The sequence below is a fragment of the Phascolarctos cinereus genome, unplaced genomic scaffold (genome assembly GCF_003287225.1).
Source record: "Phascolarctos cinereus isolate Bilbo 61053 unplaced genomic scaffold, phaCin_HiC Scaffold_7;HRSCAF=346, whole genome shotgun sequence".
Classification (NCBI taxonomy): Eukaryota; Metazoa; Chordata; class Mammalia; order Diprotodontia; family Phascolarctidae; genus Phascolarctos; species Phascolarctos cinereus.
The window spans coordinates 17,843,372-17,852,398 of NW_027556180.1; positions in this window are offsets into that span (position 1 = coordinate 17,843,372).

Sequence of the window (9,027 nt, forward strand, 5' to 3'; positions counted from 1 at the left end):
ATGGTTTCTTTATTCCCTGGCCTTTAAAGAGATTGAGCTCTCCTGCTGGGGAACAGAGGGCACTGACCCAAGCTTCTTGTGTTGGGAGCCTAGGTCTTGGTCACTGGCTTTGTGTGCTGGGGCCTCTTATGTTGGCAATTGGAGGCTGTAGGTTTCTGGCAGCTTACCTGGTGTTGGGCTGGAATCAGCAAGGCTGGAACTTTCAGGCAATTCTAGGTTGCCTGCTTTTCCTTTCCTTTAGCTTTCTTCAGCTCCTTTTAAGATGGGTGCTGCAGGGTGTTTATCTGCCTGGCGCCCCTTGCAATGCTGCCTCCCTAGTTTCTGCTAATGCACTGGGAGATTCCTTTGTGGCAGAGTGCTGGGGCACCTGGTGGTTTTCTGAACTGGTTTCCACCGGTTCCCCCACCTTCACTGAGGCACTTGGAGGTTCAGGTGTTGGTGTTTGCCTGCTGTACCACCTGGGCTTCAGGATCTCCTTCTGGTTGACAGTTGAAGGCTGTAGGGTTCGGACAGCTTACCTAGTGTTGGGTTGGAAACAGCAAGGCTGGGACTTTAGGTTGCTTTTTTCAGCTCCTTTCAGATGAATGCTGCAGGGTGCTTATCTGCCTGGGATTTGTAGTGCTGCTTCCCTTATTTTTGCTGAGGCACTGGGAGACCCGTTTGCTGGGCTGCTGCACTGCTGCACTGCTGCACTGCTGTTCCCTGTCTTTCTTCTAGTTCAGCTGTTCTAAGGTTTTTTTTTTCTTTCTGGGGTGATATTTTCTGGGTTTTCAGAGGTTGATAGGGAAGGGTGAGAGTGACTACCTTTTCACTCCACCATCTTGGCTCCGCCCCCCACCATGTAATTTTCTAAAGCAGGATCTGAACCCAGCTCTTCCTAACTCCAAGTTTAGCACTATCCATTATGCCAAACTACTTTCCTGGTGTTAACTTAGGCAGATTTAGGCTTACTGTAGGGAAACACTTTTCAATAACTAGAGTGATGCTAAAGATTTCTTATCATCAGATACCTTCTAGCAGAGGCTGAGTGCTTGATTGTGACCTGTGTTGTAGGGGGGAAATTCTTGTGCAATTTTGCATTGGACTGTATGACCTTTGATTGCATTTCCAATTCTGAGACTCTAGGGTCTTCTTGGAGCAGGTTGATACCCTACCAAATCAGCTCGGGAGCAGGCTGGAGATGGTCTCTGACTTAATGCCAAGTCCTGCTCTGTATCTTTTCCCTTGTATTGCCTTTTGATTCCCATATTTTCTGAAACTTAACCGCTAGAGATGTCTTTGTTGACCATGGAAATGTACTGTAGAATAAGGGCCAAGAATTTCTTTGAAGAACAATTTTAAAATGAAGTGGGATCATTTGATAGGAATAATCAGCAGCTAGGTGGCATAGTGGACAGAGGGCTGGACCTGGAGTTAGGAAGACTTGAGTTCAAATTTGAACTCATACTTTTACTACCTGGTGACCCTGGGCAAGTCACTTAACCTGTGCCTCAATTTCCTCAACAGTAAAATTGGGACAGCAATAGCATTTACCTCCCAGGATTGTTGTGAGAATCAAATGAGACAATAATTATATCTATGTACTATATATGATCACAAATAACATATTATATATTAGCATATACAATATAACATTATATATTATATTTTACATGTTATAAACAATGTGCATATTGTATACAGTACATTGTTTATATATACTTATATCTATGTATCATATAATTCTAAAATAATAATAATTATATACAGTGCCTGGCACACAGAGTAAGTGCTATGCAAATGTTAGCTATTATTATAATCTGATTAGTGATGTGTCTTGATTTTAGAGAATCCGTTGATGATTGTCCCCTTAAAACAGTTTTTTTAACTATATGAATGAGAAAATATGTTTTATTTTATTGATTGGAGCAGTCTAATGAAAAACAACAGGTTAGAAAGGTTTTTATTTACTTTTGCCTGGCATTGTCTGCCACCTAGTGGCCAATATGGATCTAGCCCCACTAGGCCTTAGGAGTAAGAGTGAAGATGGCAGAATCCTAGAATAAAAAAACCCCAAAAACCCAAAACCAAAAAAACAAAACTTAAAGGAATTAACTCTCACATTCTTGTCTCCCTGTGGGAATATTGCACTCACATTGTCACAGATAGATGATACCTATTCTGTTTTTAAATATTTTCTAATTGGTGGGTGGAGAATGCATCTTATCTCCCTTTAAGTTAGTGCCCCCACAAACCTTAACACTTTCAGGGTTAGCCTTTTTATGGAAATTAAAGCCCCTTTCTTCTTATTATGCTTTTGGCAATGATGGCAAAGAGTTGGATATTTCCCACGTAGTACAGAGACAAAGAGACTTCTGTGTTTACAGGGAGAACTAGACTGTCCTCTCTCTCATCAGTCCATATTTCACCCCTTTAACAATTCTCCTGAGAGACAGCAGTGATGGAGGAAGTAAGGAGCTCCACTTGGAGTCAGGAAGATGAGGCATCAAACCCTCCCTCTGGCCCATGGTAGCTGTGTGACCCACGACAAGCCACCATCTCTCAGGCTCTCAGCAACGCTTTAAGACTTTAAGTAATGGGTAACACCAATGTCATTTCTGTATCCCCCCAAACCGCAGGTCTTCTAGCCTGTGAATGGCTTGAATAATATTTTAGGCTTTGTGGGATTCACTAGACTGGAAGCTTCTTAGTGGTAGGGATGTACTTTATGGTGGTGTTTTCCCTTTGTTTATCACGGCTGCTTGAAAAAAAAAATGATTGTCAAACGAACACGTAAAGACCACGGGAGCTAAAAGGCCTGGTTTCTAGCTCCAGTTCTGTCATCTACTAACCATATGACTTTAGACAAGTCACACAGACTCTGGACCTCAGTTCTTTTAACTCACCCAACCTACCTAAATGGATTGTGGTTATGAGGCTCCAAAGAGCCTATGGCAGGTGGCACAGTGAGTAGACTGAGAGTGCTGGGCCTAGAGTCAGGAAGACCTGAGTTTTAAAGGGACCACTGATGCATACCTGGGAAAGTTACTAAATCTCTGTCTCTCTCAGTTTCCTCATCTGTAAAATGAGGATAATAATAACACCTGCCTCTTAGGGTTGTTATGGGGATAAAATGAAATAATATATGTAAAGTGCTTTGTAAACCTTAAAGTGCCATATAAATACAGCTAATATTAAATTTTATTTTAAATTATTTTAAGAATGAAATATTAACCACTGTTAATTAAAACCAAGAAAATATATATTACATTTTCATCATTATGAAAATAATTGTTGCTACTTTATTAAAGAATACCATTAATCAACATTGTCACTACTGAATATAACAATACCAATGATAATGACGACGATGACACTAACAATAGACAAAGGGATTTTATTATAGCAAAGCCACTTATCATGCAATGGAAAAAATCATCACTTGTATTTTGTTTTTTTGTCACTAATAAGTCTCTGCCATTTCAGGCAAATTCATGTTTAAACCATTAATTTATTTTTAAAGTTCTCCATGTTTGAAGTATGTATTTAGTCCCACATTAATGACAAGTTAATCTTTTAACTGTGGTTCATGATGTAAAGATCGCATCTGATATCCTTGTATGTCATCCGTTTTCTCATCATCTCATTCACTGTTTACATGCCTTTAAAAATTATTGGTGTCTATTGTTTTTATGCTCTATTCATATCCAAATAAGCTTTAATAGTTTAACACTGAATTAAGACATTTGGGCCACTGTAATTGGCTTCTCCCATTGAACTCTCTCTTGTAATAAAGAAAAGCAAGTAAGCAGAATACAGTGACTGTGCCTGACCATTTATGCAATATCCTGACCTGCAAGTGAGATAAAATAACAATAATCAGGATGACTATGACAATAATAATGAATATTTATGTAGCACTTTCAAGTTTGTGAAGCTCTTTACACGTGTTATCTCATTTGATTTTCACAACAGCTGTGGGAGCAAATGTTATTATTCCCATTTTACAAGAGAGGAAGCTGAGATGGAGAGAAGTGAGGTTGACTTGCCCAAGGTCACACAGCTGTTAGTTATCTGAGGCTGGATTCGAACTTATGTCTTCCTGGCTCTAAGTCCAAGGAAAGTGTGCTTCATCATCTGGTCACCAGGATCGAGGGGTCAACGCAATTAATCAGAGCCAGGCTGCCTTGGAACAGTGCTGTCATCTTGAGTTTTAAAGTCCTTGTGAGTATTTGATTCTCCTCTCTTGGTTCTACATTGGTTCCCAGCTTTCTCTGAGTTTCTCATATTCCTCATCTCTTACAGCGCAAATTGTATTCTATTCCATTTGTGTTCCCCAATTTGTGTAATTGCTCCCCAGTGGATGGACACCCACTTGGTTTCCAGGTTTCATTACCAGCAAAAGTGCTCTTATGAATATTTTGGCAAATATACAATCTTTTTTTTTCTTTCTTTCTGTCTTTGACACTCTTGGAACACATTCCTAGTAGCAGAATCACTAGATGAAAGGATAGGAATAGTTTGCTGACTTTTTTCACTTATTCCAAATTAACTTGCTTTTTAAAGAGGGTAAATGTATAACTGCAGAGGACATTGTATATGCAAAGTTACCCCCAAACAGGAACTGGATGATACTTCAAAATCTTTTGTAGCCACTGGATTCTATTCACGGAAAACAACATGTGTATCGTGTGTGTGTGTGTGTGTGTGTGTGTGTGTGTGTGTGTGTGTGTACATATACACAGAGCACACTAGATATGTATATATATAGTATATATGTGTATATATACGCACACATACACATATTCACCCTCTTCGCCCAAGAGCATAAGCTAAAGGACTTTCCTAAGCCAATCATGCTTTGGCATAACCCATCCAGAAGGAGGCAACATTTTACTATTACAAAATTGTGTCTTGCAAAATAACTTTAACCAACAAAGATTATTAATTTATTTTAAAAAATGATGTATATTACCTAACTACAAAAAAAAAATCAAACCCAACCCACCAAAAAACAAAACAAAACACCAAACCCAAATAAACCAATTTTAGAGCAAAAATTCCTGGACATTAAAGGAAAAAATAATCAAAGTATACTCAGGTTGATAATTCTATATAAATACAGATACTGTATATAATGTCCAAATAGCAAATGCTGTTTTCAGAGCAAGGAACATGATTAAAATATGAACTAAACATAGAATTTGAAATAAAGGTAAGGATAAAAAAAGTATTTTAGTTATTAATGGAGTCATTATTCTACACATTAGTATAGTCTTTCGAGGCTTATAAAATGCTTTATAAATATAATCTCATTTGATCCTCATAATAACCTTGTAAAGTAGCTATTTTTGTTCCAATTTTACAAATGAGGAGACCAAAGCTCAAAATGGTTCTCTACCTAGTGTTAGGCTGCTTGCAAGAATCTAAGGCAGCATTTGAACCCAGACCTTCCCGACTTCCAGCACTCATTACAATAGTTCATCCTACATATATCACTGATCACAGCTATAGTTTATCCCAAAAGACTTAATATTTTCACTTTACCTTGAAATATAGTTTTACTCAATCATATAGCTCAAATGTTTGTTTATTTTAGCCAAAAAACTTCAAGTCCGTCTTAGACTTTGAATCTGGTCAGCTATTTCCTTAAAGAGACAATGTACCAAAAAATCTGATCATTGTGTTTGTCCATGAGACTCAAACTGGGAATTTTTAGAGATTTGTTTTCAGTAATAAGACAATGGGAAAATTCTATACAATTAAGAGTATATGGAAAGAAGGCAATAGTAATTTGGTCATTTTATGTGAAAAAAAAAGAAGCAGGGGTTTTTTACTATATAGAAATTATTTCAACTTCTCTTGAAAAATAAGAGGCACCTTTTTTCGAACGTGGTTTTTAATTTAATATATAAAATTCTTGGTCAGCACAGACTCTGTGACCCATTTGATAGGAGGGTGTGGAAATAGTAGTGTAGGTATCCTCACAAATTTTTTAACAGTGATCTAGTGTTCTAATTTTATTTGTCCCTTTCTAGCTGTGTTTGTGGTTTTGAGCTAGACTTCCAAATTTCTAGCCCTATGGGAAAGGTCCTAAATATACATGTAGGTTTTTAGCCACATTTTCAGATTTCCATATGTGTTTATTGTTTTTTTTAGTGAGAATCTCAGTTTCCTTAGCAAGGGTTGTAACTTTCTACTTGCGTATCTATATTTGTAGAAAGATTTCCTAATTTGTGGGTGGATTGATAGCAATTTCTCAGTAGAAACAGCTAGATTTGCTGTTCTCTTTCTATGTTTTATCTGTTTATATGTTCAGTCTTCATATTTCTAGACCCTGTTGTGTTTGGGAAGATCATCAGCATTTTAATACTCAAAACATCAGTCATAAAATTACATGTACCTTTTCAGAATCTAAATTGAGGCCATAATGAAAAATCAGTTTGATGGACAAAGCCAAACAGTATGTTAAGATTCCTGGTAAGTGTGTGTATGTATGTATGTATGTATGTATGTATGTATGTATGTATGTATATGCATGCATGTATATATGTGTAACAAAAGCAGGGAAAGAAAGATTAAGCCATGTTTGGGGCTATGCCTACATATTCAGAACAAAGTGAAGAATAGAGATAACTTCAGGTGATGCAAGATGAAAGTTGCTTTCATCCAGGATATCCTGCAGAAGTAGAGTTTCTGAGTTGAATTAATCTGATAACCAACTTGGTTTCCTTTGAGTGTGTTGACATAGCCTTAAGGAAAGCTCTTCTAGCCCTCATGTCAGGAGTAACTACTAAAATTGAAATAGAAGTGGTTAGATTAGAAGGAAGGGCAATAGTTAATCCCTACTACCCTCCCCCAACTATTGCCCTCCCCCCAATACCATGCCATGCTTCATTTAGTTAACCATGCATATTGAGCCATTAGCCTGAGAATATCAGTACCATAAAGGCACATTTTCTCTAAATGCTTATCTTCTTTATTTAAATTCCTTTGTTTCTTGCTTTATTTCCTCTCATTAATTTTCTTGTCCAAAAATGAAAGGAGGTTGATCTGGGAGATGTGCTTTAATTCTCAAATTCCAGGCATTTATTTCCTGTCCATCCATGGTCTCATTAATCACTACTCCATTTGTGACAGAGAGGACCAGACACCAGATATGTGCTCTGTGAAATAAAATGGAAGAGGTGAGGTCTGAAGGAAAATGTAGAGAAGGCATGCAGGTATACAGATCTGAAGACTCTGATGATGCATCAGTTGTATTTGAGTCAGGAAAATCAAACTTAATAGGGATGTGCTCAGCCCACATGGATCCCACATGCTATGTGCCCTAAGATTCACCAAAGATGCCTTATCATCCTGAAAAATATAACATATTGCCATTTCACTTACCTCTATTTCTCTTGGCTTTTCTAACTGACAACTTAACTGAATAGCTAAAGGGTGGTCTTTTCATCGCATTAGGGAGTATAGAAGTAACTAGTGATTTGATGTAATCAACATTGGTGTATCTAGATATAGAGATAACAGACATATGTATATGTACATATATACATATATACATACACATACACATACACATGTATGCACATGTGTATGTGTATCCAAAAGCCACTACCCAATAAATAAGTGGCCAAAAGATACGATCCAACAATTCTCAAAAGAAACATCACAGACCATTAACAACCGTGTGAAAGGATGTTTCAAATAATTAATAGTAAGAGAAATGCAAATCAAAACAACCTTTAGGTTTCACTGTATACCCAGCAAATTGGTAAAGATGACAAAAGGTGGGAATAGTCAGTGATGGAGGGGTTGTGAGAAGATGGACACCCTAGGGCATTGTGGGTATAGCTATGAATCAGTAGAACCATTTTGGAAAGCAGCTGGGAATTCTGTAAATAAAGTACATAAAATTTCCATACCCTTTGACCCAGAGATTCTACTGTTAGGCTTATACGCTAAGAATACCATTGACAAGAATTTCAGTATGTGACAAAATACTTAATGTAGCACTTTTTGTGATAGCAAAGAATTGGGAACAAAGTAGATGCTCATAGATTGGGGAATAGTTAAACAAATGATGGTACATGAATATAATGGAATATTATTGTGCTGTAAGAAATGATGAATGCCTAGGAAGATTCATACAACTAGATGCAGAGTGAAGTAAGCAGAACCAAGAAAACAATAGACACAATGCCTGTAACAATGTAAATAGCAAGAATCACAAAACCATCAAATTGGATATTACAAAATTACAAGAACAAGCATTGTTTCAAAAAAGAGAAATGAGAAAAAATCCCACTGTTTGGCCAAGGCGGGAGGTTCATGGGTATAGTGCATGGCATATATTTTCAGACTTTTTCTATATTGATTGGTTTCTCTTTTTTCTCTAAAAGGAATTTGTTATATGGGATAGCTCTCTGGGAAGGGGAAGGGAAAAGATAGGAGAAATTCTGGTGAGGTAAAAATTAAAGGCTACCAATAAAAATGTATTTAAAGAAACAAAAAAGCAAATTGGTCATAAATGTCATAATTCATGAAAATTTATGATATTAAAGGTGATATTAAAAATCAGTCATATAATAATAGCTAGCATTTCTATAGTGCTTTAAAATTATATATATATATATGTATATATATATATATATATAAATGTATGTGTGTATGTAAATGTGTGTGTATATATACAGACACATATACACACACATATAAAATATCTCCTCTGGTCCTCACGACAACCTTGGGAGGTAAGTGTTATTATTTCCCCCCTTTTACAGATGGGGAAACTGAGGCAGACAACGGGGAAGTGACTTGCCCAGGTTCACACAGCTAGTAAGTGTCTGGAGGCCAGATTTGGACTCAGGTCTTTCTGATTCCAAATCTACCACTCTATCCACTTTGTCACTGGGCTACTCAAAAGCTAGCAGTATCGGTAGATGGGTCATGGTTTTGGTAGCTTTGGCTTTCTCTTGTCTTTCCCACTTTACAGTTGAGTTTTGGGCCAGACTCCATTTTGGTCTGCTAAAAACAGGAGGGGCAGGG